Source organism: Epinephelus moara, chromosome 1, assembly GCF_006386435.1.
Source record: "Epinephelus moara isolate mb chromosome 1, YSFRI_EMoa_1.0, whole genome shotgun sequence".
In the NCBI taxonomy this organism is placed as follows: domain Eukaryota; kingdom Metazoa; phylum Chordata; class Actinopteri; order Perciformes; family Serranidae; genus Epinephelus; species Epinephelus moara.
In genome coordinates this window covers 29,037,713-29,062,842 of record NC_065506.1, presented here as the reverse complement: position 1 = coordinate 29,062,842, position 25,130 = coordinate 29,037,713, and the positions used below count along the sequence as shown (strand labels likewise).

Genomic DNA, 25,130 nt, shown 5'->3' with positions numbered 1-25,130 from the left:
ATAAAAGATTTAACTTGACAGTGGGTATATTTTCCAGATGAGCTGCTGTTTTTAAATGCAATTTCTGTGCCTCAAAATTGTGAACTTATAAGCATTTTCGAAAAACAACCTCGAGTTTTGAGGATAGTGCTTTTTGTTCATGTAACTCCTAGTTTGAAGAAAGGTATTCGCATATCCAACTGTCTCAGATGCAGGTGCATTGGAAAATATCACTTGAGCCTTTGAACAGAAAATCCCACACACTGCTTTTGCTCAGCATCACAACTTATTGTTCACACTAACATTTCTGTCCTCCTGGTTGAACACTCTTGACGAAGCTCAGGAGGGCTGAAATGCTGAGCAAGAGCAGTGTACAGGATTTTCTGTTCAAAGGTTCATGTAACTCAAAAACCTATAGAAGTGCCATAGTAACACTTCATACAATTTTAAAACTGAAAATCACCAAATCTTGGAGTTTGTATTTCAAAATTGGAAATGTAGATGGGAACAAGAGACATTTAGCATATATCACAGAATTCATAAATTAAAGCGAAGATTTAGTAGGGTAAAATTAATATGAGGACAGAAAAGGGGTGCTCCAGCATGCTAATATACAAAAAGTATGGGTATTATGTTGTCTCGACAGTACAAATTATTTGCTCAACTCAAATGAATGATCACTTTAATTAAAAGACAATTTCACCTTTAATAATTTTATAAAGCTGAAGGTCTGTGTTCTCCCATATTCCAAATAATTGCAAATAATGAAATACTCACTTGGGCTGGTTCACTGTCTTTAATAAAGGTTGGATAACGACCTCTTTCTTTTTTACATTTAGGTGTTTGGGAGCAGAGGGGAGTGTGCATAAGGAATATATGTTAGAAATATATCAAAAATATATCATAACCATCGTTATCATCCGTACAGTCACCATGAAAAACATCATCATTCCCGTCATCATCATCATCACCTGTAACATCACCATCAGTGCCATCGCTGACATCATCATCATCAACACTATTATCACACCATCATTTATGTAATTTAACTTGCTACAGCACATGTGCTAAATGAGGAGTCCTATCTGAATTATTGCATTTATACGCTGTTGAAATTATGAAAATAGGATTTCTCTTTTTTTGGTACACTGTATTGTACAATGTAAGGTGAAGTTTGTTTTGGTGTTGGCATACCATCTTTTGGATGTGTTTGGGGTGTGGACTTGTGGTGAATGAGGTATGTTCTTGCAATATTTTTGGCCGGTAATGTGTCGTGAAATTAATACGTACCCTTACAACTGAATTCAAACAATGGTGTGTATCAGAACTGTCTTTCTGCTATCTACTTATGCAACAGGAACGTCCCCATGAGCTTTACAGATGAGTGGACACAAGTGTGTACAGCTGTACAGGTGAGTGTTTGTTGCAATAAAACTGTGAATGCTTGACTTTTTTCCCCCCTGTTGAGTAACCTATACAACAGAAGTTCATCTACACCCAGCTTTCAGTGCAGTAGCAACCTATAGGCGGCTTAAATTTTTTCCTAAAGCCACATAAGGGGAGCACAGTGAAGACATAATGTTTTGGACGCAGGCTTTAAACCTGATAATGCAACACTAATGGCCGTCCAGCCTGCTACAGCTAAGTATCTACCGTAAGATGTAAACAGGTTGAACCAGCACGACAGTGGATGTTGTGTGAGACATGAAAGGTTATTGATTTGTGACATCATTTGACAGTAACATAAACTCGTTCTTATTCTACAGCAAGAGGTAACTTCACTACAATTCTCTGACACACACTGTACATGTTTTATCTCCCACAGTCTCCTACATCCCATTCCTAAACCACTGCATGCTTATATTTTCTGTCACGGAAAAAGTTGCTTTTGTGAAATTGCACTGTGCCCTTCTCTATTTGGCTTTTTTGGAGGGTATGCAGGGATTCAGTGTCTCTGAACTGATCCCTCTACTCAGGCATTGATTTAGCCACAGCATGTGCAATACATCACAATGTATATTTCCATCTGTTTTCAGGCGTACTCTTTCAATTGTCCTATTTAAAAGTAAAATAAAACCTGGAACAACTCTGATAGCCAGAGTTATAAGTTTCAACATTATGAATAGAGTTTTTCATGATCTTTTTAGCAAAGTGAACCAAGCTGATTTCCGGTGCAAGAATGTACAAATATTGCAAGTACACGTCAATATTTGTGCAAACTGGATTAAACAAGATAAAGCAGTTGAATAAGCTTTAGAGAGTTCAAGCTTTTTAGCTCAGTACAGTGTGTCTTTTTTTTTTTTTTTTTTTTTTTTTGAAGGAACTGATTATTACAGTTCAGATGCAGTATTGAAGCAACTTCATGCATATATTATGTGTAATTACGCTCCATATACAGCCGTTATCAAAACTTGAATGGTTTGATTTTCTACATGTGAAAGCAGGCCAAAAGAAAACTCAGAACATAAGATGCACAGTGGCTCCCCATCCCCCGTTTGTACCGTATAGTCTGTGAACCACTCAGCAACAACGCTCTAACTCATCAACCGATACATACTTTAATTTGAGATAATGATTTGGTTTTTTAATTTCTCCTCGCCAGTAGCAACACTCCCAGCAAGATGGCTCCTGCAGCAATAACAGCACCACCGATGAGAAAGGGTTTCAGGTGCTCGAGAGAGTCTGTGCCAGAGGCCGCAGCCTCGTCAGCTGCTCCTTCAGCCTCTGCTGCCCCATCCTGGGGAGGAGGATGCTCAGGCTCAGGTGCTGCAGGGGCAGGGTCGGCCTTGCGTGGGGCAGGCGGCTCCTTCTTCTCTGCTTTAGTTGCTGCCTTGGGTGCTGGAGCCCCGGACTTGGCCTTGGCTTCCATGGACTCAGGGACAGAGAGGTGTGGTCTGGTCAGGAGGAGTCTTTATAAGGGCAGCTCTGTGCTGCTTCACTGGAGGAAACACAGCAAACAAACACAGCCAGATTATCCCTCTAAATTAGGCTCAGACATCATGTTATCTGCTCTGCTGAATGTAGAGACGCTGACATATGAAAGAGCCCTTGAGATCTGTGTAGTCACTGTACGGCGCTGAAGCTATCATGTGGTGGTGGGGCCTTAAATGTGACCTTGGAAAAAGATGACATTGATGGGAGCACGCTGATGCTCAGAGGACAGGGAATAGTTTATTTTGGTCACAGCAGCTGTGACATAATCGTCCACTGAGAAAATACAGCAATGTTACGGCAGCTTCCTGTGTAAACCTTTTTGCATGGGAAAATCAGGTTTGTAATGGAAGCAGAGGGAATGGTACTGCAGCGGCACAGATTACTCAGAGTCAAAGACTGAATCTCTATTTCTGTGGCACTGACAAGAGCCTGATCCAGATGCAATAATGTCTGGATTTAATCTCCTCTCGTCTTGCTCTCTGTTCTCTCTCTATAAAACTGCATGAGTCATGTGTTCTATAAATGGAGGACAAGATGGAGGAAAGAAATAAGGACTACAGTGACTGCGAAGAAATCAGTGTAATGCAAATGAGGGTGGAAAATGAAGACGAGTAAACAAGTGTGAAATTGAATTAACGCATCATAGCAGCTGGCACCTCACAGAATGTAGGCTGGACACATATTTACAAAAATGCCTCCTATTAAATCCTACAGTGATGTCATGAGAGGAAAAAAAGGACGTTACGTACCTCTCCAGCAGCTCGGTAGAGATTACAAGAAACAGATGGATGAGGAACTGCAGCAGTCTCTGGATCTGAGAATGTCCTTAATATAAGAAAATGAGAGAAAGCGGAGAGATGGAGGACACTGAAAGCAGGAGGGAGGAGAATGAGAGAGGGAGAGGAGGAGAGACTGGGATGTACCATCTAGTCCTCAATAACAGGGGGAGTCTATTTTGTTATCACATCCTGGGTTATAGAGCCTTTTTAATGAAGAATATTCTTAATCCAGTGAGTTTTTGTGGCTACATTGAGGGTTATTTCAAGATAGCAAATCTTAGTGTTGGATTATTTCAACATTTATCAATACATGTTGCAAATAGGATCATGTGAAAATGATTTTGTCGGGTTGTTTTTGAGATACAATACAGTAGGAGTTCATTATTAATTCAGTAACTTAAGTTAAACTCCTGACTTTCACCTTTGGGTGTACTTGAGGGTTTTATGTTGACAGTGATACTGTTTTTATACACAGTCCCCATATTTTCTGACAGAGCAAGAGCAGATAAACACCTTCCAAATTAAGGCAGACAATCAGAGCTTTAGTCTCATTGTTTCATATCAAAGACAGTGTGCTGTAACATATAATACAGTGTGCATTGTATAGATAATAACTATATTAATTGCAAATTAATTCATCTAATACTATCTTTAATGCACATACTGTGGGTAACCAGATTAGTTGCAAGGGCTTGACCGTATCCAGCCAGCATTTATTAAGTGAGAGCACTCTTTAACTTAACTGAAAAACAAAAGAGGGGTCAGAGGGGTGTTACCACTGATGGAGTGACAAATATAAAGTAAAAGACATTCAGACAGAGTTATACAGCACCACAAGAGGTCACAAATGCTACAAGAACAGATCATTTTTATGACATTTGTTCCCCGCAGAGTTAAACTGCTGTAAAGGCTTTTTTCTGTATTTTCATTGGCCCCACCACCGCGCCCCAGTGACACCCCTCAGCATCATCTTCTCTCACTTCCCATAAGATGGTTGGGGACTTAATCATCTTATTAAGAAATGAGTCATGCAGCTTTTGAAATGGGAGTCACCCTACATCACGTTTTCCCTGTCTATACATGTATTATATATCAATGGGAAATGTTACTTTGCAAATATGCAGAGTGAATTCTGTTGCAATTATCAGTGCAACAACACACAGCTTTGAGTCTATTTGCAGACGGGAGATGAGCCACATAACCAGGAGACCTGAGGTCAGCAGTATGTGTGAGAGTGAGAAGTGCCTGTGACTGGACGAAGAAGTGCTTTCATGAGGGTTTGCCTCTTTTATTATTTTTCTTAATAAAGTGTTGGCACATCTTCCGACTGTTTGCCTGCATTTTTGACAGATGACAGTATGAGTATATTTTATGACGTGTTGCTAATCCACGCCCAGTGTACGTACATCCAGGAAAGATTGTAGTGTGTCAAGATAGTAATCGGTGCAGTAGGGAGCTGTTGGTGAAATGCGTACTGGGTGACGTAAAAGACACCATCGTTCACAACGCTGATGAGAGAAGTTTGCTTGGTTAATAAAAAAATAAATAAATTATAATAATTAAAAAAAAATCTGCCAGTCTCCATTCACTCTCTATATAGAGGAATATCTTCTCATCAAATATGTATTTGAAATATCTGTTTATGTTTTCTATGTAAATTATTAACATAGGCACAATATGGTGTTTTCAGTTGAGCTATAATGTGATGCAAAATAAATCAAGTGTAACCCTTATTGGCATTGGTGTAGAATTCAGGGGGGATGCAGGGGACAGGTGCCCTTCAATATCTATGTGCATTCATGTGCATTTGTCTCCCCCAATAAAAACATGAAAGTAGCAGAGGACTTTTATTTTGACAAAATTAAATACATTTACACCATAAATTGGTGCAGTAATGACATAAATTTGTGCTTAAAAATTCACCAGAATGCAGGAAATTGAGTGTTTGGCACTCAAATGTTGAAATAAAATCTACGCCCTTGAATATAGGAAAGAACTAGAAACAAAACGTAAAATTATGATACCACACGTTCACTAAAAACATTTTTGCAATAATGAAAAGATAGCCCATCTGTAGGATATAAGCCAAGAATACTAGTTACCCTGTTAAAAATTATAATAAGTAGCTGACTTTATGTTTTCATTACTTCAGTAAAATATTTAATTATTACATTTGATTACTCTTTTATTATTTCTCTAGCAAATGTTTTAAACTGTGTGATAAAGCTGAAACGTCCTAGAAAAACATAAGTGCATAAATGTTGCACTCAAATTAGCTTTGCTGACATGCATTGCCCAGAAATATACCACAAGAAGGCAATAAGATGCAGAGCAACAGAATGAATGTTATATTCTACATATAAGGTTCTGACAAAAAAAAATATGGGATATAACCCATTGTAATTGCCAATATTTTGTAATTTAAGTGCATATGTTTTTCTCAGTAACTGCAACTGGTTACAATTACATTTATTTTGTAATTTAATTTCATAAATTCAGTACATGTAATCCCCCAGTACTCCCCAACACTGTGTAAGGCCTATGTTTCGGTTCCAAATCAAATTCAGTAAATACCATTAATTTTTAATAGTTTCAAATAGGCTATACACTCTTGCTGACATTTTAAATGGGCTCTTATGCATTTCTTGTTTATTAATGCAGCAGCTGACAGGAAATAAAACAGTTTCTCTAACTACAAAACAGCAATGAAACGTCAAGTTGACTGCCTGCACCAGTTTCCTTCCTGTAAGGAGCGTTTGGGAAAAATCTAAACTGCGCATGCGCCACGGCACAACCGAGTCTAATCAAATATGCTTTTTTGGCATTTCTCGCCTTTAATGTACCTTAATGCTATCTTTTTTAGCTTTCAAATAGAAGGGCTTCCTTAAAGTAATGGCAAACTGACCAAAGGAAAGCGTGTCAAGGCCTCACGGAGTCTTTCTGTGTGACTTCACACAGAGGAGGTGCAGCCTCTCAGAGAACACTGCCATCTTTGATTCCGCTGCCGATTCCTTGATATTCAGAAACCACCGGTGGCGCCCTTTCTCCGCAGGATCCCCAAAGTGTCTGCGGTCTGCCAGTTACAAAAGCAAGGCAGGTGTGCGTAAACAGAGCGTTGTACGGGAATTGCGCAGCCAAATACGGAAGGGGAATACGTACGTATTTTTCCCTCAGTGGGAGAAATGTCCGAGGGGATGGGCCAGCTTGTATGGAAACGCTGCCTCCGTTTAGCTGCTCTCCGTGCTGGGGGTTCGGGAGTTGTCCGACTGATGGCTCACACCAGGCACTGACTACAGCGTGAGAAACGAAGGGCTCGTCTTGTTCGTGAAAGCCGAGGCAGCGCTGCCTTCTTGTGGATAAAACCCATCATGCCGAGCTCCGACGGAGGGACACGAAAATGACCCATAGTCAGTGAAGTGCCACAGCCGACGACGTGTTGCAGTTCAGCGGAGAAGCCGTCAGTCTCCAGCGGTTTGAAAACCACCGTGTAATTAATAACGGTCCTTTCATGGCATGTACGAGGTTTGCCTGACAGCTGGCACACAACCCGAGGAGGCGCCGGCTCTTTGATGTCCCTGGATCCATTCATCCTCGCGTTGTAATGACGTCTGTACGGGTATTATAATTCTATCGGTGAGACATTTGTGAATTCATCCCCCCCACCCCAACCGTGAGCCGGTGCCGGGGAGATCGGCTGAGGCGGGTCGGCAGTCGGAGGGATATGGGAGAGCGAGCGGAACCGATGCAGTGGGTCTTGGCAAGGCATCGTCAAAATACAGGTGAGCGGCGGGATGAAGGCACCGACTTCTGACTGATTACCTGCCTTTAGCTATGTGCACATGCAGGGCAGCCGGCCAGCTGCGGCTCGGACAGCGTGACCCGGCTTTTTAATCCATGTTTCAGTGCTGGTTTGAGACACATTTCTTAGGCCACATCTCCATTAGCTAGGCCCGCAGGATGCCACCTTAAGCAGCTGTCCCGATTAAATGAGATTAGACACTACCGCCGCTGCTGCTGATCTACTTGTTGGAGGCACACATTTTGATGCTGTTGCACAGATAAACACCTCGGGCTGCAGCTAACTGTAGTTCAGCTTCAATTATTGTGCATTTGTCTGTTATTTTACAGTCAATGTGTAGCTATAAAATGACAAAAAAAATATGGTAAATGCCAATCACAAGTTACAGAAGCTCAAAATGATGTGACAGTCTCTTAATCTACAGCTGCTAGTTCTCCAAAGTACTCAGCTGAATTAGTGCACAGTGTCACTATTACAAATATTGGTGTTGACTCATGTTTCTTATTTTTATTTAGTAGCTTTAAGATCAGTCCACGTCTTCTCATTAGAAGCAGGCTTCACAACCCTAGCCTATGCATTATCTATGCCAGTGGTTCTCAACCAGGGGTCCGGCAACCCCCAGGGGTCCTTGAGGGAGTTCCAGGTGGTAAAGTGACCTTCACTTGTGTAGAGCCTTTCTAGTCATCTGACCACTCAAAGCGCTTTTTACACGACAAGTAACATCCACCCATTCACACACTGGTGACTGAGGTTACTGTGCAAGGTGCCAACTGCTACTCAGTTCTTAACACACTGGAACAGCTATCAGGAGCAATTTGGGGTTCAGTATCTCGCTCATGGATACTTTGACATGCAGACAGGAGGAGCCAGGGGTTGAACTTCTGATCTTCCGATTAGTAGACGACCCGCTTTACCTCACTATAAAGGTGAGCCCAATGTGTGTTAGGGCCCCGACACACCAAGCTAGTGGTTGGCTGATGGTTAATGTTGGGTCGTCACCCCAGTTTTTGCGGTGTGTCCCGTCGGCCCTTGTCGGTCCTTCCTAGCTTTTTTTCAGCCAATGTTGAAGAGATGTCGGAGGTGGCCGAGCCCATCGGTGAGTAATCTCTCTGATTGGCAGTTCAGCTCAATGCAGGAGAAGAGAAACAGAAGCGAGGGACGTAAACAAATGGCTAAAGTCAAGAAAGAGGGCATGAGATTGAAACAAACTTGTTATACAAGGTAGGATTATTTCATCAGCCAATGAGCTCTTTAGCAGAAACAGTTTGTTACTGTTTGCTAACTGGCTAAGAAGCGTCTTCAATCCATCATGCCGGTCTCCCGGTTTCGCTTTTTGAATGAGGAATACAGACTACTGCCAGCGCAGAACTTGCCGGTTGGCCATTGGATGCAGTCTTTGCAGAGTCTTCATTGTGCAACTTTGTGGTGGAGACACAGGCAATGTGAGGCGACATAACAGTCGACCTTCAGCGCCACGAGTTCTTTTATGTCGCTTTGGTGTGTCTGGGCCTTAAGAGTCACTATCTTGATCCTGGGTTTTACTTTGTCTATGGTTATCTCCTCAACTCTAGACGTCTTAATCAGATGTAACAAACAAAACCTTTTCAGATGGAGCCCCCTGAAGTGAAATCTTATCAAATAGAGGTCCATGACCTAATGTGTATCAGTTTAGGGGACCTTGACATAAAAAAGGTTGAGAGCCACTGATCCAGACAGTGCTTTTGGTTGGGCAGTAGATGACATGTTTCCTTTCTAAGAAAAGGACCTGTCACAGCGACAGTAAGGGGAATGTCACACCTGTTTATCACTCGCACTGAGAATATTTCACTGATCATTTGGATCCTCCTTTTCTCACGACTTCCAGCTGTGCGGATATTGTTTTTCCCTATTGTCATTATGTTCATGCCACTCAAAGTGAGAACGCCTTCATTAAGCAATGTTTCAGCATAGATGACCAGAGGTGTCAGTTGGGGAGTGCCGAGCTGTACAGACGAGGATAATGAACACCTCTAAGGGCTTTGAAAAATAATAATATGATAATCTAGTCTAAGAGAGTTGTACACTTCTTGAGCAAAACAAGGTATGAGTTCAGCGAGAAAGAATGAAGAAGATGTAGGGGATGTTATTACCCACAAAATGGCACATATAGTCACCTAGCCCAGCTGTAGTCTTCTGTTCTTTGTTAAGACACCAGAGAAGTTTGTTATGGGCAGAAGCACTGAGTGTTTACGGCACCCAGAGGAGTACTGGACTATATCCCAGCTTTTACTATTGACATCTTTCTTATTCTATACTGATTTCTGCACTGCTGCCCGCCTCGTACCTTAAGCCTATCGAGTACAGACGAGCTTACACAATACATTTTTAATCAAATTTAAATAAAAAATCAACCAAAGCCCAGCCCTGCAAGGCTGCATCAACACCAGTGTTTACACTTGGTTCACTGGCATCCCTGTAGGCTGCAACCCTAGTGGAAACCAAATGCCTCCAGGGAGTCCTGGCAGATACAGTATGTTGTCTCTTTGTTTTCCAAAGCACACACTCACAATGTGCGACCTCTCTTTTTGCCAGAAAACTTTCTCCTCTGCTCTAAGATTGAAATTATTTTGAATAATTTGATTGAGCAGAGCCTAATGCTGGTGTTTGGGTGTTAACAGGTAGTCAAGGAATTACACTGCTTTGGGAGGAAGCATGTTGATATATTAGATTATCACTTATTTCTCGTAGAGATATTCCAATACTTGTTTTCCCTTTCAACATGATTCCAATAGCTGAATTTGCATATCGGCTGATACCAAGTACCAATCCAATACCATAGTATTGAAAAAATAAATGTAAGCTGTGCACTGCTAACCCTGTATGGATGTGAAATGATTGCTGTCATTGCTGTATGGCATAACTCAGGTTAAACCTTTCATAAAACACAAACAAAAACATACAGCGAATGATCGCCATCGAATTTTCTTTTATTATTTAATTGGACATTTTGCCAATGGCTAACAGTACACTATTTACTCAAGATCAATTAGTCTTGGCTGCTCTAGAACAGTAGTTGCCAGTGGCTTAAAGTGTCTTAGAGTGGCAAAGAAGAACTGATTTACGAAAAGACTTCCATTTAAATGATGTGGTATGGGATTGGTGCATGGACTTAAGTACTTGCTGACACCAGATCCATAATTTTAGGCAGTTTGGAGGCATTTCTGAAAGTGATATCGGTATTGAAACAACTTTAATTTCTCACATTTGTGCCTTTTCTCATTTACAGCAGCTTTAAATTGACGCATGAAGTCCACTAATCAGGGATGTTTAGATTTAGGGTCAAGAACAGTAAGTATGTTTACAGTAAAGGGCGAAAGAACCACTGACAGCATGCTATCTTTTTATAACTGCTCAGCTTTGATGGGAATATAACACCACTAAACCATGGCCAAAGACTTAGGTACAGTTATTGATCTGCAGTCACTCCTTTTTAAACAGAAGGAAGTCCTGTGAGATATAAATGCTCAGGCTGCCATTTGATTAAACTATTTTTTTTGTTTCTCTCTGTTCCTCTTTTTGCCAGAGTTTGGTGCCTTTTTTAGAAGTTTTCTGAGTTTGCTCCTTTTTTGATTTTCAGTCCTTCATCCTCAACTTCCTCTTCCTTTTACAGTTTGTGCTTTAATAAAAGACTTAAGCCTTTATTTTTAAACTATATATAGTAAGACTTTATGTGAAAATACATAATAAGGCTTCAAGATTTGTAACTATTGCTTTAAATGCACACTAGTGTGTTTTAAAAGGCCTTTTTCATATGTATTTAGGGCAATAGTAACACTACATCAGAGCCGTGTGATTATCTGCACAACCTCTGGCCATTTTCTTGAACATGGCTTAATACAATGCGTATTTTGTTTTTGTGTATATGTATATGTAGCCACAGTAATCCTAAACCCATGTTACACACAGTATATGTGCTTCTATGCTGTAACAAACACATTGTAAAAGGAATAAATAAGCAGCAGCCTTATAAACTAACAATATAAGTTTGGTATCAAAAGTTGTCGGCCTGTGTTGTTTCAGCAGCTCATCTGTATTGTCGTGTAGGTGAGTGCTTGTGAGAAAAGAAAGGACATTCTTACTTTTTGACACTTAAAAAAACACAGAGGCACTTGTTCTCACTCATGTAGGGAAACTCCCCACCATTTATTGGTATATTTACACATAAAAAGTGAAAGCGAGGAGTGATCTGAGTGAAACTTTAGACACTTTCAGTTAGTCTTAATATTCAGGTCAGGCATATATTTAATTCTTTGTCTGAGATAATGAACCCAGACAAAATGAGGCACTTTGAATGTATAATTTCACAGGCCCTTAAAAATTGAGGTCCATTTTGTCCTCTGTGTGCACATTAGCCTACATATCAGCATAAAAGTCCCCTTTTTATTTCTGTAACACCATATCATGTAAATTAGAAATTCTACTTAAAAAACAGTGATTTATTAAGTGATTTATTTTAAATGGACTGAAAATTGTTTACTCTAAAATTTGGAACAATGGCAAACAAAAGGTCCAGTTTGTGTGTGTTCATATGTTGGACATGGAGCTTGAAATGTAAGTTAATGAGAGATAACGAGGCCAGTAACTTTACAGTTGCTAATGACCTTCTGTTATATTCAGTGCACATACAAGACTTTGATTTACGCAAGGTCTTCGTCTCCGTGTCTTGAGGAAATCATAGCATGCCCCTTAATTTTAGACTAGGGCAAGGAAATATATCTATCATATCATTATCGTGATCTGAGACTAGATATGGTCTTAGATTTTGGATATGCTAATAATGTCTATTGTATGTTTTTTTGTCTTTTCCTGGTTTTAAAGGCTGCATTACAGTAAAAGGAAAGTCATTTTTCTAAACTTCCCAGGCTGCTCCAGCTGTGCTATTATTTGCCTTTACCCACTTAGTCATCATATCCCCATTACTGATGATTGTGTATGAAGAATTTCATTGTGTAAATATTTTGTGAAAGCACTACTAGTCTCTAATAGTAACATCATCACAATATCAACACGGAGGTATTTGGTCATAAATAGCAGGATGTTCGGTTTTCTCCTCATTCCCCAGACCTATTTTAGACTTGCTGTTTTTAACAGTGCATCATGGGACATGTGATCCAAATAAGCCATATGTAAAAGGGCATCATTCTGTGATAATACCCAGGAGGCAGTATTGATGATCTGCCATGTGCTTTGCAGGCGGATGTGTGTCCCCTCCGGGACACACTTGCACGTATTTCAAAACCTACACGCTGCAGATCATCTGATTTTGCAGCGAAGCCACAAATGGACAGCCGTGTGAAAAATACAAATGTGTGAAAATGCCAATTTAAAGCACCACAATAGATTCACCACACTGCTGAAAGCCTATGGCTGCAGGGACGCATTGCCTCAGCGAAGACTGCTGCGGTTATTTTCAGTATCTGACCAGATACAGTGACAAACAGATCTGTACATGGTTTGTGGCAGCGTGCCACAGACAGGTTGGCAGAGCACATATGTTACCACCCCAACACAAAAAAAACATTCATGTATACACAAACACACACATGCAATCTGCAGTGCACATACTATCACATCAACTGAAAGAAGAGAAAATGGAGTGGGAAGAGGTGAAAGGGATTGAGTGGGTGGCAGTGGGAGAAAAAGATGGAGAAAGAGGCAGAGGGAGAGTAGGAGTGAGTGGCACATGGCTTTCAGTCTAAAAAAAGATGAGCAACACGAAACCAAAACCAGAATCTGGATTAGCTAGATAAGGAAGAGGAGGGGGACAGGGGAAGGCTTGAGGAGAAAATGTAGGTTTCCTCTGCACCGAAAATGGTGCAGATGCACACGCTCGGTTTCATGCTCATAAATGTCCTCTAAAATATGAATACTGAATGAGTGTGTGGGTAGGAGGAGAAGAAGGAGAGAGCATGAGGATGGGAAGACACAAGATGAGAAAGGCAGAGGGTGAGATGGAGCTAGGAGATGGGTGAGATGCTCTAGGATGGACGGAGTGCTGCTGTGGTGTGACAGAATAGGAAGAGACAGGATCATTAGAGACAGCAGGAGCAGAGCCAGGGATGTGACAAATGCTGGAGAGAATCTTGATCTAAGCAGAGTGTAACACTGACCCAGGCGGAAAAAGAGAGAGACTGAAGCAGATGGATGTATGACAGAGAGCAGAGGAGACGGGAGAGATTTGGGACTGTGCTGCAGTCATGAGCGTCGTGCCAACCGGGCATAACCTCAGCGCTTTCTGGAGACATCTCAGTAGCCTGTCTGTATAGGATTGTGCCCATCACCTCACTACATGCCAACTACTCTTCAGTCTACTTTCACTGTCCCCTGAGCAAGTATTGTTCCTCTCATGTTGATTCCTATTGATTCTGACACCATAACAAGCTACCTGCAGGACAGGGGAGACACTGCATACCTGTGTGTCCATAAGGCTTCTCTTACAGCACAAATAATATTAAGACATACCCCCAGCTATTTTAAAATACATGAATTTTTTATTCCCCAAATAAAAGCACCATCCCATGGATCAACACAGGAGATCCTGCTATAACTAAACATGCTGCAGCGAATGTCCGATGCATCCAGGATGTTATCAGGTGCTGAAGGGAAAGCTGGAGTCTGTTCTCATGTGACTTGTAAGACACACCTTTGTACACATAATTCTCTACTCACCACGTGTGTGCAAGCAAAAGCTGCTGTCATTGATATTTGACATTCAGAGTTACTATGCGTGAAGAGTGATCGCTGTTTAACTAGGAGCAAGTAAAGGATCACACCCCTACTGATTGTTGAAGCATGTCCACGAGTGTTTTGCATCTGGTGGCTAAAGATAGATGCAGTTTTGAAATGTAGTTTTGCAGGATGCATTTACTCCATACTTACTTACTCCTCTTCATCCCCTATGGAACATAAGGCTTCAATGAACTCCTTCCATTGCATTCAGTCCTTGGTTAACAGCTTCATCTTTTCTAACTCCAGTGTCATAGTTCTGCACCAGGTGGTTTTGGGCCTTTTTGGGGTTTCTTTTGCCTGGTGGCGTTGATCTTAAACGGATAGTGCAGCCAAAAATGAAAATTCATCCATCATCTACTCACCCATATGCCGATGGAGGCTCTGGTGAAGTTTTAGAGTCCTCACAACACTTGCGGAGATCGAAGGGGAGAGGGGGTAGCAACACAACTCACAGCTTGCTCCCGAGACCAGCGAAAGCATGTGAACACACATGAACACAGTGCACAGAGTGGCAGTCAGAGCTACAGGCTACAATGAGGCTAAAAACAGAGTTCAAATGACGTTTTTCCAAACAACTTTTTATGTCGGGGCTTCAGGACACTTGGATCACTACGGACGAGCAGTATGGAGATATTTTGTGGTTTCAGTTATGTGTTTTTGGACGTTTGAATCTGGGGTGCTGTAAGCCTCCAGTAGGTGGAGTTGTGTTGCTACCCCCTCTCCCCTTGGATCTCCGCAAGTGTTGTGAGGACTCTAAAACTTCACCTGAGCCTCCCTCGGCATATGGGTGAGTAGATAATGGGTGAATTTTCATTTTTGGGTGCACTATCCCTTTAAGGCGACTCTCATGATGCGGCCCTGTTACATTCTTAGCACATGGCCTGGACATCTCAAACATCTGTGTGTGATTTCTTTGGTGATGCTCTGGCTACCTGTTTTCTTGTACAGTTGAAGGATGGCATATTTGTCTGAGGCATCCATTGTGAAAGGCTTCCACTCTAATCATGTCTGTTTCCACCGTAGGAAATGCAAGACAAGAAATGTTGTCATGAGGTCAAGCTCAGTGCATCGGAGCAGAGCACCCCAACTTTGGATGGACACCCATAAAAACACACACTTGACGATGCAAAAAGAGGAACAGTGTTTCATATTTGTTCAATCAAGTGATTCAGATTACAAAACATGTTGCTACACCGGCAAAGACAACAAGACTGTTTTTTTAGTGTCAGACTTAATGTGCGCACCTGTGAAGACACACCTGTTGTTTGTTGGTGGCAGTACTGTCATAGATCTGTTTAAACTATAATAATAAACACAAAGCTGCTTGAAGTGATGCTCTACCCAAAATCCGTCTTTTTGAGTATCGAGAGCAGTCACCTCCTGTAGGGCTGGGAGGTGCCTGTTAGTTAAATGGATTCCACTAGTGACATATTTTCAAAGCAAAATGTCCACAGAAGCTTCTTAAACCACCCTTGCAGAATAATCCAATTCTCTGCTGTCCGTGCATATCCTCATGGTGTTTCACAATGATATGGCTGAATACTTCAGCTTCGGAGCAGTTTTTGGAGAAAATGTTTGGCACATTCTGAGATGAGGATGATTTTATTAGGTTTATGTGGACCTTTTGATGTTGACTTTTTCCAGCATGAACAACTGGGCACTTTTGGAGTCTACTATAACTTGCAGAGGTCAAGTTGAGAATGAGGACACAACAAACTTTGCCCAATGACCTTTGTACAAGGAGGGTGTTTGTTTGACACTTGAAACATCACTTTGAAATGTACCTCCTCTGACCGATGCAGCAGCAGCAGCAGCAGCAGCAGCAGCATATTAACTCAAGCACCCGTAAGACCTGGGCATTGTATTTCTCTGTTATGATAATGGATTAGAATTTCTCACGTTTGTTTTCAAACCAGTTTCTAAGATCTGCTCCCTCCTGAGTCTGTGTGCGTGGACATGTTTGCCAGACAAAGTAAATGTTCCTTTTGAGCTCAGTTACAGTGGTGATAGATGGAGAGGTTTCTCAGGGAGAGACTGAGATAGAAAATAAAGAGGCTCTAACCAACCGGCTGTGTGCCACAGCTTGGCTTGATGCTGCTGTTGCTGCAGCAGACTCACTGTGAGTGAAATGGAAGAGTAGGATACTAAAACACCTGCTGCTAGTCATACTAGATCAAGCTGCTGTGTGTAAAACAAGGAATACATACCCAGTGCTGAGTTCAGATGGGACCTGAGTTTGCTGTTTGTGCAGATTTTAGATTCAGGTCCAGTATCTCTGTCTCTCCCGGGAATGATGTATTGATGTATTGACAGTGTTCTGTGTAATCCTTTGAGCAGTGGGACCAGGTGAGTTTTAACATTTTATCTCTTATTAGCAAAGGTGGATATGTGTGTGTATGTGCGACTGACCAAGTGAAGAGATGACAGAACAGCTAGATTTTTTAAATCACCTTTAGTGTTAAAAGCCGTGTGAGTGAAAACAAGATTAACGCGTGTTTCATGAGGCTGTAGGACGCATAGGAGATGCATCAGGCAATTCAAAAGCAATCAGTCTAAGTAAAACAATTTCTGATGCTGTGCTGCATGCCTGCACCCTGTTTGTTTCATGTCCGTGTCAAAGACAAAGCCGTAATGATGGACGGGGAGCCCTGTCATTGTTGTTACATCATTGTTGTTGCATCACGTGGGTACGGGCCTGGGCCTGGCACACAGTAGCACGCTGTGCAGAGCACAAAAGCATTGCTCACATGCAGGAATATGTCACAGTCTTTTCACAAAACACATGTCATTTGGATTCAGACGGAGTCACTAGCTCAGGATGAGAGTCAAGAGTTTGCATGACTCATGCCGAATGCAGTAAGCGCTATCATAGCAGAGCCAGGGACTGCAGCTCAGCCTGGAGTTGTCTGTGTAGTAGAATTGCCCTAAAGGTCACGTTTTAGACATTTAGATGCTCTTTTGATCTCGCGTTTCAAACATAGCAGGGGGTGTGTGGCGTGTGCCAGCTTCAGGTGCTGGAACTGAAGGTATTTGTCACTTTGGGGGGTTTAAAAATACAAACTTGTTTGAAATTGAACAACATCAGGACGATTCTCTTCTATTCCCTCAACATTAATAAGGGATAGACTTGGCGTTTGCTTTTATCCTGACTGTGCATCATCTCCAAGAAAACCATTGAGGGTATCATTTATATTATATGAGCAAAGCACATGTTAGTTAATTCAATATCCACAGTAATATTGTGGCTATTTGGAGAGTGGAATAACAGATTTGTGGTCATATCTTAAATTACCAGTAGAATTAATAGTCATGCAGGTTATGAAGACTTCCTCTCCTGAGTGCATCAGTATGCTTTCAATTAAAAAAAAAAAATCTAATTGTGGTTATGCAGGCGTGATAGTCTGCACTTTGATATGAAGGATCCCACCCAAAACTGCTCAAAATGATTGACTCTACTCTAGTGAGTGCACATTTAGTCCATTTAGTGTATATAATCACATGAATCCAGTTCCTATCAGAGAGTAAACATTATGTATTTGCATTTAACCAGGAAGGGGATGCATAAAACAGATGGAGAGGAGCCATGCCTCACCAATTTAAAAAAAATCTACAAATCTACAAAAAAGTCTACACATAAAAAGTAAATTAAAAAATCAGTTTCACTGTCTGTGATATTTGAATCAGAATCCAGTATATTGCCAAGTAGGCTTTCACATACAATGAATGTGCTTTGGTGTTTAATGCATTACAACATAGTAAGAGAAATTAAAAATAAAAGCAAATACAACAAAAGTCAACAAACATAAATATAAAACTGAGAAAATAACTATAAAAAAACCTATAAAAACAACTACAGTATATCTGTTTTAAACTGAAAGCTTCATATGATGTTTATTTTGCACCATGGTGGTCCAAAGTACTTCCTTAAACATATATTTCAGACCATGTTCTATCATAGCTGGAGCCATGGTATGTACAGTATGACTTGTGAGGTGAAAATATAACATCCAGTAGTCTGAATTTAAACTCTTAAACGCTTTGCTGTGTTTAAACATGCTGGGTAAGACCCAACTGAGTGATGTTTCCCCCCCTCTCCCTTTTCATTCTCTTTTAAGCCAGCTACTTATCACGTCATTTGGATTTGCAACGGTTTCATCACAATAAAATGAAATGTTTACATGCCGCTTGAGCCATTGATAATTCTGGCTTTTTTGAGTGGATTCATGCTGTGAAGGTAGAATTAGTCAGCTGGTGTCTGTCAAAAACATTGTCTATTTTCGCCGTGTGCAGGTTTTGAAATGATCAGAATGTTGTCACAATTTACGTCAGTCCAAGTGTATTCAGTGAGACCTTTAGAGTGTAACATTTTACCTTAGCGTAATTAATCATTGCGCAGAGCAAATGTGCTGTAATCCTTTTTTTTGCGATAGGATTTGCAGTATTTGTGTGTAATGGTCTATTTTATGGATCTGTTGCTGTCAAAAGGAATGTGGTATTTCACACTCTAAAAAATTCAATTTGCTCACATCACGGTGCATATCTTATTTTCCGAAGACATACAGTTTTCTGACTGTAAATATCTTACAGAAATAGATTACCTCCACATGTCTGGTTTACTCACAAATTCTCAATTGGTTAAGGAAGTTAACCAATGCACACTTAAAGGGACAGTTCACCCTAACATCAAAAACGCATATTCCTCCTCTTACCTGTAGTGCTGTCTGTCAATCTAAATTGTTTTGGTGTGAGTTGTAGAGTGTTGGAGATATCAGCTGTAGAGATGTCAGCCCTCTATTGAATATAATGGAACCAGATGGCACTCGGCTTGTAGTGCTCAAACACCAAGAAATACATTTAAAAAACTCAGCAGCAATGTCTCTTTCTGGAAATCATGACCAGGATACTCAAGATAATCCACAGACCTTGTTGTGAGCAGTTTCATAAAGGAACTATTTACTTTCTACCGAACAACACCCATCACACCACACCCTACAAACTGTGCTAAAGGAAGTGCCCATCTGTTCATGGATGAGAGGCTCGTGCTTGTGGCAACATGACATGTAAACATTAATGGTGTTCTCCTCAGCTAGGGCTGTCAGAACAAACTTCGCTATTCGGAAACAATTCGAATTATTGTAAAAATAAGCATATTCGAAGTTGGAAACTAAGGTTCGAATATTTTGGAGAAAAGAAAAAAAAACGGCGCTCTACCGTGCATTAAGAGATGTTTTTTGGGGAAATACATGACTGCTCTACCGTGCATTAAGAGATGTTTTTTGGGGAAATACATGACTGTCAGAGAACCCCCGTTTACAAACAGACCTACAATCCATCTCCTCTCCTCTCCTCTCCTCTCCTCTCCTCTCTCTCTTCTCAGCGGAGGGTGCCCTGTCAGCCCTGTGCTGATAGTGACAGGGCGCATCTCTTTGATCCGAAGTGACACAGCCCGTTTGCTCATGCTTCGGGGTCGTTCAATAGAGTAAATGCAAATAAATATTGTTTTAATGTGTAACTATTGAAATGTTCACAAGGGCTTTCATAAATTCCTACAATGTTACGGCACTGTCGCCTTTGCAGGTTAAAAGTTAATGACAGCGACTTGAAGTGAGGAGGAGCAACACGTCTCCGGCTGCGCAGCGGTGTCGGTACCGACACCGCTGCGCTGACAAGTCGGAGATGCTCACTTCTGCATGTGATGCAAAATATTAAAAAACGTCATCATAACACAAAAATATATAGGCCTAGGCTATAGCCTATACCAAGGAAAAATTAGAATATTATTCGAATTTTTAACATAAAAAACATTAAAAATTCGAATCTGATTTTGGGGGAAGATTGACAGCCCTATCCTCAGCTGAGCTGTAACATTAGCTAGGTCAGTGATGCTAGGTGAGCATGCGTCCATCTGTGCAGTTATCTGGTTGGTGGGCGTAGTCTGGTAGAAAGAAAATACTGTGCATTCCAATACCCATGCTACCATACTATGTTGTATGTCAGAAAAAGATTTAGTATGTCCCAATACATTGTATGCCAAATGCAGTATGCCAAAAATACCAGGACGTTCCACTGCATCTGGTCGGATTTTGCAGTATGCAAGGCTGCAAGCCAGCATGCTTCTCTGGCTAATCTGACCCACAGTCATCTGCGCAGCAGTAGATGCAATACATCGACTGAGCCGCTATCAGATGACAGCACAACAGCTCGTTGACAGCTTGGCGGAAGTCATAATGGTGGATGACAGCACATTAAAGTGACCAGTTGAATTACTTGTCGAATATAATAATATCAACAACAGAAGGACATAACAATGACAGAGAAATGTATAGCCTATGTAATTTTACTGTCATCAATATAATATGTTAGAATCTACAATGTATACTGTACTACAAACATTGTAAAGTAAAAACAGCAGCGCTCTCCAGGATGAGCTCTGTCTCTAGCGAACTCAGGGAATGGCTTCATTTATCACCAAGGTAACAGATATATGAGCAAGAGGGTCACAGTTCAGGGCGCACTGTTATGAAGAAGTAGTATGTCCCGACTGTGTGCATACTGCATGCAAACGTACACACTCTGTAACAGCAGCTGCAGTACATACTAAAACTAAAAGGAAAAAGCGTGCGATTCTGAACGCATTCACAGTTCCCTGTGGATTATCTTGAGTAACTGGGCCATGATTTCTGGAAAGAGACATTGCTGTTAATTTTTTAATGTATCTCTTTGGTGCTATGAGCACCACAAGCCAAGTGTAGTTTCGTTATATTTGAGAGATGTCAGACATCTCTACAGCCGATATCTTTAATGTTCAGCAACTCAAACCTAAACAATATATATTAATAAAGAGCACTAGGTAAGAGGTATGTATTTTAGATTTTGGGTGAACTGTCCCTTTAACCATGGAACTCTGCCAGTGCATCACACTTTAAACTAATGGCCAGGGTCCCTGTGAAAAGTTGAGTGTAACCTGTAATGCTCTTTTTGCATTTCACTGTCTAAGTGCATCTGCTAATGTCGACAATGGAAGCTTAACAGCACCACTAATAGGCCAACATCCCCTGGGTGATGGATGGGGAAGCCCACAAGGAGGCAACTGGTGAGGGTGTGGGGCTGAGACATGTACTGATGACCAGAGTCTTCGTCCATGAAATGAGGCTAGTGGAGACAATCTCGCCAGAGGTCAGAGCTGATTAGTTGTACACCGGAATGATTACAAGAGTAATAGTGTATGTCACTGTGCAGCTTGATAGATTATCGACTATGAGATTATTGGGCTAGTGTACGCTCTACTTGAAGATTTTGACCATACAAAAAGGGCAAGGTTGACTTACGGAGGATTGAAGTCTGGTCACAGCTGTACTTATCTAAGTCATGTGTAGCTGTGCTCGAATGCATCATTAAAGGAACATTTTTCTGAGGTGTCATTGGCACATTGATCTCCTCAGAACCTCGGGAGTGATCGGTCAGAAGCAACGACTGACCTCAGGATCTCTGGTTACAGTAACACAGTCCAGCCTCCTCGTGGTTGTGTTAAAATAATTTATGAGACTACATTAACAAAACAGATGATCGTGAAAGATAGCTGATAATGATAATAGCGATAATAATAATGCCCTTTTGCAAGCAATTTACAAAGTGCTTCATGGATCATAACTGTTGAAATTATTAGTCGTTTAATCAATAGACAGAAATGTATCATTATGTGTTTATCAAGCAAAACATTCAATGACTTCACCATCTTCAAAGTGAAGATCTGCTGCTTTTCTCTCTTTGATTTCAGCGTAGAGAACATATCTTTGAGTGTTGGTCAGACAGAATAAACAGTTAAAAGGCATCACCCAGGGCTGTGGGTAATGGTGATGAGCATTTTCATGAATTTTTTAACATCTTAAAGATCTGACCGTTTATCAAGAAATAATCAATTTTGAAAATAATTGTTAGCTGCAGCCCGAGTCATGACCAAATGGGATGGATGGATCCTCGGATAAAGGAATACATTAGGAACAAACAGTCAAAATTAATGAGAGAAACATAAAATAATTCTTAAAAATGGTGGATGAGGAGTCATGAAGTTTGTCTTCTAACATTTCTGTACTAGTTTTAACTGGAAAATGGTGGCCCCAGCACCGATACATCAGATTGATTTTATTAAGTGTGATCTTAAAGGAGTTAAAATAATGATAATAATAAAAAAGAAACTGTTTAAAATTTGGGCTTAAGGCAACAGTTATGCTCAAGGCAGCTTGCAGGCCACAAAAAACTCAATTTAAAAACCATAAATCACCCAAAGCATGCTGGGAAAGGCCTTGTGACCTTAAACACAATAAGCAGTTTAGAAAACTAATGGATACATGTGTAGATGGAAGGAGCTGGCAAAGGGCTGGGCAATATGTCCTGAAATTTATATCATGATATTTTCAGGCTATATCTCGATACACGACATATATATCTCAATATTTTTAAATCTCCTCAAGCACTTCATTAATGCTAGAACTGGGAGACAAAATCGAACATGATGATATTTCTAAACAAAATATCTTCTCTGATGTGACAGAGTTGTAGGAATGTTGTAGGAATTTTCAGAAAAATAGCAACACAATGAGATCTTTTGTCAATAATCATCAATAATGTGGATGTAACAACGTTAAAACAAATAGAAAGATCTAGTAAGTTGATAAATTTACATCTCTTTACTGTAATGCAGCCTTTAAAATGAGGGAAAAACTTTTACGCCATATCATGATACACCGATATCCAAACTCTAAGACGATACATAGTCAGATATCTTGGTAACGATATAATGTCTTCATATTGCCCAGCCCAGAGCTGGCACTACTTACGTAGACTTTACTGAGTAGGTCTGCACTTTACCCTACAACAAGGTCACACTGTTACTTTCTAATCCCATTTAATTTATAATTATGTCATAATGTTTTTCCACTGTTGAGGGCTCTGCTGGGAGTTTAAGCCATATCTTAACAACAGGCCTGGAGGAGAGTACTGATAACGGTGTCCCTGGAGGTCCACTGTGCGCCTTCTGCATTTAACAGATCTGCTTGATTTCACCGGCCTGATTGTTTTAGCCCAAATGAGATTTGGGGGGAGTTAAGATCTTCCCTTATTTCTTTTCCCTTCTTTCTGTCCTCCCTCCTTCCTCCCACTGTCCTCTTTAATGTCCCTCCAACCCAGATAGAGTTTTACAAGTAGCTGTGAGGTGACTTCAGTCACATGAACCCATTCACATACCCTTGTTTCCTTCGCTCTTTTGCATTACCTCAAAGCTCAGGAGCCACATAGTGGGCTGAAATTAAGAGCTGGAATCTGCAGGTCGAGAGCTGTGTCACGCCTCATGTATATTCCTCAAGTCTCCTCCGAAGCTTTGGCTCCCTACTAATAATCACAGCAAGTACCCAAGCCTTGTGTTGGGGCATCCAACCATTTACCACAGAGAGATGAGAGTAAACAGTCTTTTCTTCCAGTTGATTTCACTGTGTCGTTTGTCCTCTTGGGCTGAAGGTCTGCCAATCAATGAAACCACCTGCTGTAGTGCTTTGATTGGAAGGAAAACCTTTACAAAGTCGCTCCACTGCTCGTGGTTTGACCCCTTTTGTTTTTGCTGCAGTTAGCCAGTTGTAATCACCTACCAACACGGCTCAGGCTATGTTGCTGTGAAAACAATTTTTTGTGTCACAAAAAACATTGTAGGAACTACTGGGCGTAAATTGTCCCGTAATATTCGTGCCCAGTCCATGAAATCACAGTTTTTTGGTGTGTTATTATAGCAATACGGTGTGTTATTCAAAGAAATTGAGGAGTTTCATATTTTATATCACTCTTGAGCTTCTACCCTCTGAATGTGACGACCTTGGTGTGTTAAATGCTGCTCTGTCTGCAGGGTTCTCAAGTGGTGTGAGCCCCTTGACGTTTGGTCATATTGCTATTATTTTGACAGATGTTACAATTGTGATATGAGTCACTATTTAAGTGGGAATGGTAATTCTTGCATTTTATTTTCACTGGGAAAAAAAGAAGATTATGTAATTTCTCTTGCTGCAGGCTGTACCCCAAACAAGCATGAACTTATAGAACAGGGTATGTCACTAGCACCCAAATGCTTCATTTATAATGGTATGTTGTGACACATTTTGCCATGGCAGCTCCTGCAATTTGGATCTTGCACTTACAATAATTTGAACAGTTGTGCAGCCCTACTTAACATACAGGCTCATGTCAAGATTTAAAAATAGAGATGCATGAGAAACAGAAACACCTTAAAATTAACTCTGTAGTCTGAACAGTGACGCCAGTTTCACAAAGTAGATGTGTAGATTCAACTTTTTAGCTGTGTTTAGAGTCTGTGGTTTATTTTTCCTGATAATCAAATATAGCACTAAGTATCTTTCAGCCAGTGTTGATGAGGGTCAGATTGGGACCACTGTTGGATGGTGAGCAGTTAAAGTTTTCTATTTTGTAGAAAAGGAGACAAGTAGACCTCTTTGCTGCATAATGTACAATTTCCAAGCAGCCAAAGCATTTCACAAGCAGGTGAATAGCGGGTATCTGCTTGATTAAGGTCATTCACAAAGCAAAACTAGTCCCACCAGTCTTTTTTTTTTTTATTTCTCAATAGAACAGAGAAGAAGTTAATTATGTCCTGTCACCCTATTATACGTGATTCACTTGAAGCCGGAGCTAAAAAAGCTTGTTATTTTATCACAATACCCATCCTGATACCCATCATAGTGCATGGTGCTTGTGAAGTCCACGGCTCATTTCCTGCTCAGTACTGCACAATAGCAAAGCTGGGTAACAAAAACAAATCATCTCAGTATTTTGTATGTTTAATGTGCCATCACCAAAACCCATTGTGTATT

The 25,130-nt window shown here is 40.8% G+C and overlaps 1 protein-coding gene across 3 annotated transcripts in view; it reads left to right on the top strand.

Annotated features, from left to right (window-relative positions):
• Positions 1 to 6,635: 6,635 nt before the first annotated feature.
• dagla (diacylglycerol lipase, alpha) overlaps positions 6,636 to 25,130 on the top strand; it is a 54,601-nt gene continuing 36,106 nt past the window's right edge. For 2 of the 3 annotated variants that reach the window (XM_050043058.1, XM_050043039.1), the window contains exon 1: positions 6,636 to 7,471. The gene's annotated coding sequence lies outside the window, so the exon portion shown is untranslated. Of the gene's footprint in view, positions 7,472 to 16,348; positions 16,606 to 25,130 lie in introns of those variants that run through there. The other variant, XM_050043048.1, reaches the window with a different exon arrangement.